Here is an 8862-nt window from a genome sequence, read left to right as displayed (position 1 = left end):
ACGGCTGAGTGTGGAGTGAAGTAGCTCTTATTGTTAACGGCTCTGGTCCAGGTACATCAGATTATGCTGATTATACGATGTCGGCTCCTTTGATCTGGTTGGTACGTGGACCTAGGTGTCCTTGAAGTTGTTATTCTCACAATAAATGAAACTGCCACCTCATAATGAAATTATGTTATGCCCGCTCAGTTTGATTAATTATTGTAAAGTGCATTTAAGTGGTTTGCCGAAATATTTCTTAAATGGAATATTTTGAAACTACGAGATCATAACATCTCAAGGAGAAACGCTTCTGCCCTGAGTAACAATTATATACCAACACGTGAATCGATTACCTATACATATTATATATTAGTACGTAAAGCTATTCCTTTACACGTGGTTGAAATGGAGAGAAGCGCCAAGTAGTTTGTGTGACAAAAATATGTCGTTGAGATCAAAGGTCAAAATATAAAGCAGTTATATTGGTAGTTGTATTGTAAAGGTTTTTTTATTTTTATATTTTATTTATTTATAAACGCCAATCGGCAATTTTATGATAACATTTGAAATGTAATATATCAAAACGTAGTAAATGTTTATAACACACAGTAAAACAGAACATATAGAAAATACAACTCGATATAAACATAATAGTACTATAGTGATATAGTACAGGCGTACAGCAAACTTATAACTAATACATTTATTAAATATTAAAATTAATATTAACATTATTTAGTTTACGGAGCATTCTATGTAAAAATGATTGTGTACATAGGATGCGTTATGGGTTGGTACTTGAAAGAGGGAGTGATTTCTGGATAAGAAGGATGGGATTCGAAGACTTACGTTGGAGAGGAGATCAGGAACATCTATAATGCCACCTAAGAGCGATGTTATGAAGTGCTTATTAGCATCTTGTCAGCGTAATGATAGCAGTGGTATTTCCAATATACTACGTATTAAGGAATAATCACGAGGAGGGTGTATTATATTCATGATATGGGCAACGTAGGAACGAAACCTGTTTTGGACACGCTCAAATCTTAATTCATCTTTAGCCAAGTAAGGATGCCATATTACCACTCCATATTCCAATATTGAACGTACTAACGAGAAATATAATGTGCAGAGACAACGAGCAGTCAAAAACTGTTTGGTATTGCGCTTAATAAATCCCAAGATATTTAAAATATTACCTACCGTGACATTTATGTGATGCTCAAGTTCAGTGATGGAGTATGAAGAATACGAAGATCTAAATAAAGGAAAACATGGTCAAGAATAGTGCAATTAAAAGAATAGTTATAAGTGAATAGTCTGCTTTCTATAAAAAGACATAACGGGACATTTGTTTGTATTGACCAATGCTAAGACCAATACTGCGTGCCCAATTCGCAAAAATATTGAGATCAGATTGTAGGACCAGACATTTATTAGGACTATCAATTTTAAGAAAATGTTTATGTCATCTACAAACAGAAGAAGTTTAGCCTTTGTGATCCACTTAGTGATTGAGTTAACAAATAAAATAAATAGGAGAGGACTAAATTTTTAGGAGACCTCCCTGAGGGTCACTAGATGCCATCATGGATAAATTTAGGAACAGCATCTTTGATTTTATTTTTAACGAATTGTTTTCTGCCGGTGATGTAGAGAACTTGAGGTTTCTGTTTTAGGTTATTTACAAATTTCCAGAAGTTTGAAGGGGAAGATGATAGTGCTTCCTTGGTACGATCATATGAGCCGAGTAATCAACTTTTGACTGGCGTTTGCATTTTGCACTATATTCAGAAAAAACTAGATAATCCGATATCGACTTGTTTCGCTTAGAAATCACATGGGCTTTCTTTTTGTTTGTTATAAGATTTTTCAAAGTACTGGATGTCCATTTAGGAAATTAAGACGGTGACCACACTTTATTGGGAACAAACTTCTTGATATAACTTAGAAGTGCATCATTAAAGAAAATAGCAGAATCATCAACTGTAAAAAAGTTGGGTAAGTGGATGTCACTCTGCTGTACAGTAGGTTAGAAGTGGGTCACTGTAATGGATGGTGTTAAATTGGAATTCAATGATAAAATATCATTGTATAAGAAAAACGATTCTGAGTGAACACGGTCAGTCAGCCTATGATATTACCAAGTATATTTGATGATATTATTGAGAATAAAGTAATTTATATATAACCTATTTTGTAGCCTCGTTTTCATTTTTCAATCCTTAGCTATAAAAGTTGAAAATTTTATAAATTTTTAACTACAAAATAATATTATTAAATTATAAATTTGATACATTTTGTCAACATTTGAACTTTAAATGCTTATAAAAAAAAATTGTGCCTATGTATTTTTAATATTTATATTCTAACTGCTATTAAAACGATTTATCAGGAGCCTTATATTAAATTTTCACGCTTTATTACCCTACAAATAAAATTTTATTGATATTTATATAAAAAAAACTAAAATAATCGAAAACGGTCAGTCAGCCTATGATATTACCAAGTATATTTGATGATATTATTGTGAATAAAGTAATTTATATATAACCTATTTACATGGAGCCTTGTTTTCAATGTTCTTTCCTTAGCCATAAAAGTTAAATATTTTATACATTTTTAACTACAAAATAATTATTAAATTATAAATTTGATAAATTTTGTCAAAATTCGAACTTTAAATGCTTATAAAAAAAAATTGTGCCTATCTACTTTTAATATTTATATTCTAACTGCTATTAAAACGATTTATCAGGAGCCTTATATTAAATTTTCACGCTTTTTTACCCAACAAATAAAATTTTATTGATATTTACAGAAAAAAAAACTAAAATAATTGAAAACTGACAATGTCCGTAAACAGCTCAAAAAGAGTCAAATTATTTGCAAAATTTTATCGTGTATAGAAAATGCTAATACAAACATTCAGTGAAATTTTCAAGTACTACAGTCATACGTTTTTTAAATACAACAAAATAAGAAAATTGTTACATGAGAAATCGAGTGAATATCAAATGTTGTAAAAATATGAATTTCAAACGCTCATAAAAATTTAATTTGACTTTCTTGTAGACACTTTTTTTTTGATAAAAGTAGAAAAACTTATGGATAATCTTATTTTACGTTTTCAAATCTAAGATTTAAAAAGAAAAATTTTTAAGAATTCTGAACTCAAAATAATTTGCTAATTTTTGTGATTTTTCCTTATTTTGTTAAGATTTGAACTTTAAATGCTTATAAATAAAAACTGTGACTAAGGATTTTTAATAATTTTATCTGCCTTTGAAAAAATAACCTAGGAGCCTTCCATTAAATTTTCAAGCTTTTTTATCCAACAGATAAAATTTTATTGATATTTATAGAAAAAAAAACTAAAAAAAAATGGAAACTAAAAATGTCCGTAAACAGTTTAAAATAAGTCAAAATAATTAGAAAATGTTATGGTGTATAGAAAATGCTAATATAAACGTTCAGTCAAAGTTTCATGTACCTACGGTCTTTTGTTTTAGAGTTACACAAAAAACCAAAATTGATTTTCTCGAAAACAGCTTTTGCGTAAAAATTCCAGTTTTTCCTTAATTTTTCTTTTGTTTTTCACGCCGTTCATGAAAACTACTGGGAAATAAAGTACCAGCTAGATTCACTTTCCTATCAGAAAAGTTACTGTTGATGAAAATCCAAGCATTTTTACTGTCCTAAAAGGTGATGACAGACACAAAAAAAAAATAATAAAATAACACACATCATTATAAAATAAATACATTCATTGCTTCGTTCAGAATCTAAAATTGAAATAGTGTTTTCCCAACCAAAAGATCCCAAATAATAGTTTATGGATTCTTAATCAGCAGATTCATAATCACGATATGTATGTCTTGAGGATTTATGGGAAAATGGAGTAGGGAAACATATAAACAGAGGAGGATGGTAAGGATCAGGAGAAACGATTGATGTTTTTGCCATTTCGACTGGAGGTGCATCAATACTAGAAAAGACAAGATCAAGAGTGCATCCAGGGGTATTAGGCACTTGATTAAGCTGATAAAAATTTAATTATGATAAGGAATCAACAAGATGGGTAGAGGTGTTAGACACACTGCCAGATGCGGATAGACCTAGGTTGCTTTTATACCATTTAATAAGGGGTAGATTGAATTCACCACAGAGAAGGATTGAAGCAGGGTTAATAGATGATGTTATGTGCTCAATAGAGGTGGTATAGGCCTCTTAAACTGAGAAAATTGACACAGGTGGTTAGTAAACTGCACCTATGAGGACTTTAAAAGAATTAATAGATACAACTGTATATACTTACTCGAGCGTATTGATATTGGTAATGATGAGAGTTGATTTTATAGTAGACTTGATTGCTATAAGAACACCACCTCCACATGACTAGACACTGTTAAGAGGATTTCTATCATCCCTGAAGATTTGATAGACATTAAATCCGAGTAAAGAGTCATGGACATCAGGAGAGAGCCTTGTTTCTGTGAGGATGATGACAATGAGAATAAAACTTCTAAAATTACCTAATTTAATTTATAATCCACGAACATTTTAATAGAAAGTTTTTAAATTATATAAATTTGTATTAGGAGGATTATTATATTTAAAACAGTTTACAAAATCAAAATCACTAGTTGTACTAATTTATAACTTACAAAGCTAGCACGAAGACAGGGGCACGACATGAAAACATCGAGGATCGATGGTAATACTGTCACAACAGTACTTAGTTTATCTTCTAAGCTGGTTAGTTTTTAGAAGGAACGACAAGCTAAACGTCCAGCCGGTAAAGTAGCAGAAGATTCAATAAGAAAAATGGACAATGACATTAAGTGAGCATTTTTCTCTGTCAGACAATTCTTGAAGAAGCTGAGAATTGTTGTCGCCAGGTGAGATAGTTGATTTACACACATCAGATTCAACGACACGTATCCTATCGAGAGTAGAAAGGTCTTTACGAAGGGTGATATTATCAGCTCTTATGTCAACAAATTGAGAAACTAGTGAGTTGACAATAGATTAAGTTCAACAAATTTTTGTTGAATGAGAGGGACAGAGCCTTACATCGAGCCAAAGTAGCATCCTGAGTTTCACGCTTTCCCGAGATTACTCGATTGAATTCATCAGACGATAGTGGGGTGGGTGTAGGTGGATTATTCGAAGGCTTGATAGATGGATTGGTGATAGATCTGAGCTTCATTCTGGTCAGTACCATCAGATGGATTTATATCAGCAGCAGATATACTAGGATTTATGGCATAAATAACACCTTAAAGGGTAGTTAACGCAAGACATACGCCTTTTAATTAGTTTAAGCTTATATATTCCTTAATTATCAGTAATATCACACAATGTTCAAATATAGAATTTGAATATAGACAGCAAACAATACAACTGAATAAAAGTTGACTGTAGCAAATATAAGAAAAAAAGGTGAGTGTGTTATATTGTGAAGAGTGATTAGGGAGGATAGAATAAGAAATAATTTAATTTAATTTAGGCGAATCAATAATTTTATACAAAAAGAGGAAGAATAATATGATAAGATGCTTCCATCGATAAAAAAACATGGATAGGACAAAATATTTTATCAGGAAGGATAGGAAAGTAATTATTATTTTTAACACAGTTAAATTAAGTTAGTATACATGAATAACAAAAAGTGATTTAAATAATTTTTGGTGAACTTAGTTAAGTTAAGAGTTAATTTTTTTTTATAGAACGCTTGAGTAGGTACTTTATTTTATATCAGCCTAAGACTAAATTATAGATTATAAGGTTTATACTTTATACAGTATTTCTATATATGTATATGTTTCCGTATAAGATAGAATAAAAACATATAAAATCTTTAACTTAAAACCATTTACTTATTGAAATAGTGAAATGTTATAACATTTTATAAAGTCATAAATAAAAACCAAAATATAAATTCAAAATAAAATTACATTTCAACTACTTCAATTATTTTTACTATATAGTATACTTTATAGAGTTTTCAATAATTGCATATTAATTGTAAAAAAAAATCGTATACTAAGATCGTTTCACATGATAAATGACCCGCTGTAACAATTTATCGTTATACAAACTAAATATTAACAACTACATTTCGAAACAAAATTTTTTTTAAATTATGCGGCGTTATGGGATGGTGAAAAATTAAGATTAAATTGGTGGCAAAATGAAACCGCTGCAAACTGGGGTGTGGCCGTATTTCGAATATTTCAGAATTCTAGTGTCAGGTTTATGACTATTTCCCTTCTAGCTTAAAGCACGGACTAAAATAAAATGGAATGTCATCGAGAATTCTGGGGGTGATTGGGGGAATAAGTATCAAATATTATGTCCCTTCCTTAATTCCACTTATAAAACAAAGTCCCAGTCGCTTTCAACGCTATCTTCTATCATTATTTTGGAAATATTATAATTTTTAAATAACTATTTATAATCAAATACTTATTTTACAATTAGCCTAGTGTTTGCGCCAAATCTACAGCGCTACCCGAAGAACTATTCGCCATCCCACCGAACCCAGTTACACATATTTACCTGACCAATGCCTACGCCTCATAAATTCTGGATAGGCAATTTTAGGTGCACGACGACACTGAGGAACAGAAACACACTACCACAGGAATTATTACGATGATTCAAGTTAATTATGGGGAGGGGGTCTCTGTGGTCAGGTGCAATAACCACAGAAATCAAAAATAGGGAAAATACCTTAAATTTAACTTAAACTATTGAAGTCTGTTGAAGTATACAATTAATATTAGTAGTCAACCTTGACACGTGTGTACAATTTAGTATCTAGTTATACTAGTATACGACTCACTCTCTATACGGATGTAATATGACCTCGGTTATGGATATTTATAGGGCCTTTGATGTACGTAATACTCACTTGCACAAGCACCGTCGTACAGTGTGTATACGGTGTGTGTGTGTACTGTCACAGTTAACTGTCCAGTTGTACGATATTATATATTATACTTATTCATAATCATATTGTCGTATTATTATTCATAATATATACTAATACTAAAGTCATTAAACCGTCAAGTATCACATTCATCAAAGTCTGATTATGGTGATGGTCTTCCGAGGATTAGAAGAGGACTACCGAACATATTGTTTATTTGGTTCACTTATACTTGCTAACTTTTTGAAAATAAATCGACGCAGCACCACCACTGACGAGGGGCGCGTCAGTAATTGTTGCTTAATAGTTATAACCAATACATATTAAACCAGTGTTTATGACTTAAACTAACAATCGTGATACCAATTACCAAATACCTGGCGTTAGGTGAATGAAAATAAATCGACGCAGCACCACCACTGACGAGGGGCGCGTCAGTAATTGTTGCTTAATAGTTATAACCAATACATATTAAACCAGTGTTTATGACTTAAACTAACAATCGTGATACCAATTACCAAATACCTGGCGTTCACGGTTCAAATCATTTTGAGCTTATAGGTATGTTTATAAATCTTCTCCTACAGGTGATAAGTCCCACATAGATCCTGTGTAACCGGATCAAACATGTGATTGTCAGGGATATTCTCCCCTATACTACTGAAAAGGTTGGGTTTCAATTACATCCTTAGCAGCGTTTACATATTAAAATCCGTTTGGGTGCACATTTTATGAAATTTAATACAGTTCTAAAAGTATTTATTAAATTAAAAATTTTTTATTACTTCTTAGATTGTGCAGGTAAGTTAACCGCTTTTACATTAAATAGTTTTTGAAATTAGCTGCAATGATAGGAAAGTTATTTTTAAAAAGGTGCAGGACAGGAGCAGTGTACAATAGTTGTCGAATATGTCATTGTAATGGATGTGTTGGATTTGAATTATTCAAAGATAGATCATTGCATAGAAAAAATTATTCTGGGAGGAGACAGTGTGTCATTCATCCTTGTGTAAATAATAATCCTTTTGTAAAAAGTTAAAAAAAAAACGCTTGACAAGTCAGGGATCGGCATGTAATCTTTCTTGATTCTAAATTTTTAGAAATGTATTAACTGATATCACGCCCAAGCGGGATAACAATTTAAATCACGAAAAATGTCTGTGTGAACAGCCCTATAAAAAATCTTTTAATTTTCATTTAGTGAGATAGATCTCCGAAACCAGATAGAGGATGTCATTGTTTGGGGTCTTGTTAGATTCAAATTGGTTAGGAGAAGTGCAGTGAAGATTTTCATAACTTTATCTTTAATATTTAATTCACTACAGAATATTAAAAAAAATTGAAACAAATTTTACTGGAATTTTCGATGTTTTTCAGCTTTACAGCTTTGTAGTGAGCTAACGATTGGAGATAAAGTTCTGAAAATCTTCACTGCACTTCTCCTAGCCAATGTGAATCTAACAAGACCCAAAAAAGCAAAATCGGTATTCCAGTTTCGGAAAACTACCTCGCTAAATGAAAATCTAGCCAAAAATAACACTTTTTTTATCTGTGAAAAAATACATAAATTTAAAAAAAAAACTTTAATTCCATATTTAATATCTACTTGATAATCCCTTTTTAATGAGTTATCAGCCAACTTTCTAGCATCATAGTTTAGGAGAAAAGTTAAATAATAGACATTTTTGGACTGTTCACGCCGGCGTTTTTATGGATTCAAGTGGTTATACCACTTGGCTGTGATATCGAATCTCTCTCATTCATATTTTATATTAAAGCTAGCTAAATTACCCACACACTCATCATTACTGAGTTACATTTTTATTATTTTCCTATTTAACACTAATTCTTGAAGTTTTCAAAATTCAGACTTTTTTCATTTCAATTACCATAATTACTTGATTAACAATCAAGAAAGTAAAAAAATTTAAAATATCCCATGA

This window comes from Metopolophium dirhodum, chromosome 5 (assembly GCF_019925205.1).
Source record: "Metopolophium dirhodum isolate CAU chromosome 5, ASM1992520v1, whole genome shotgun sequence".
In the NCBI taxonomy this organism is placed as follows: domain Eukaryota; kingdom Metazoa; phylum Arthropoda; class Insecta; order Hemiptera; family Aphididae; genus Metopolophium; species Metopolophium dirhodum.
This window is presented reverse-complemented; position numbering follows the sequence as displayed.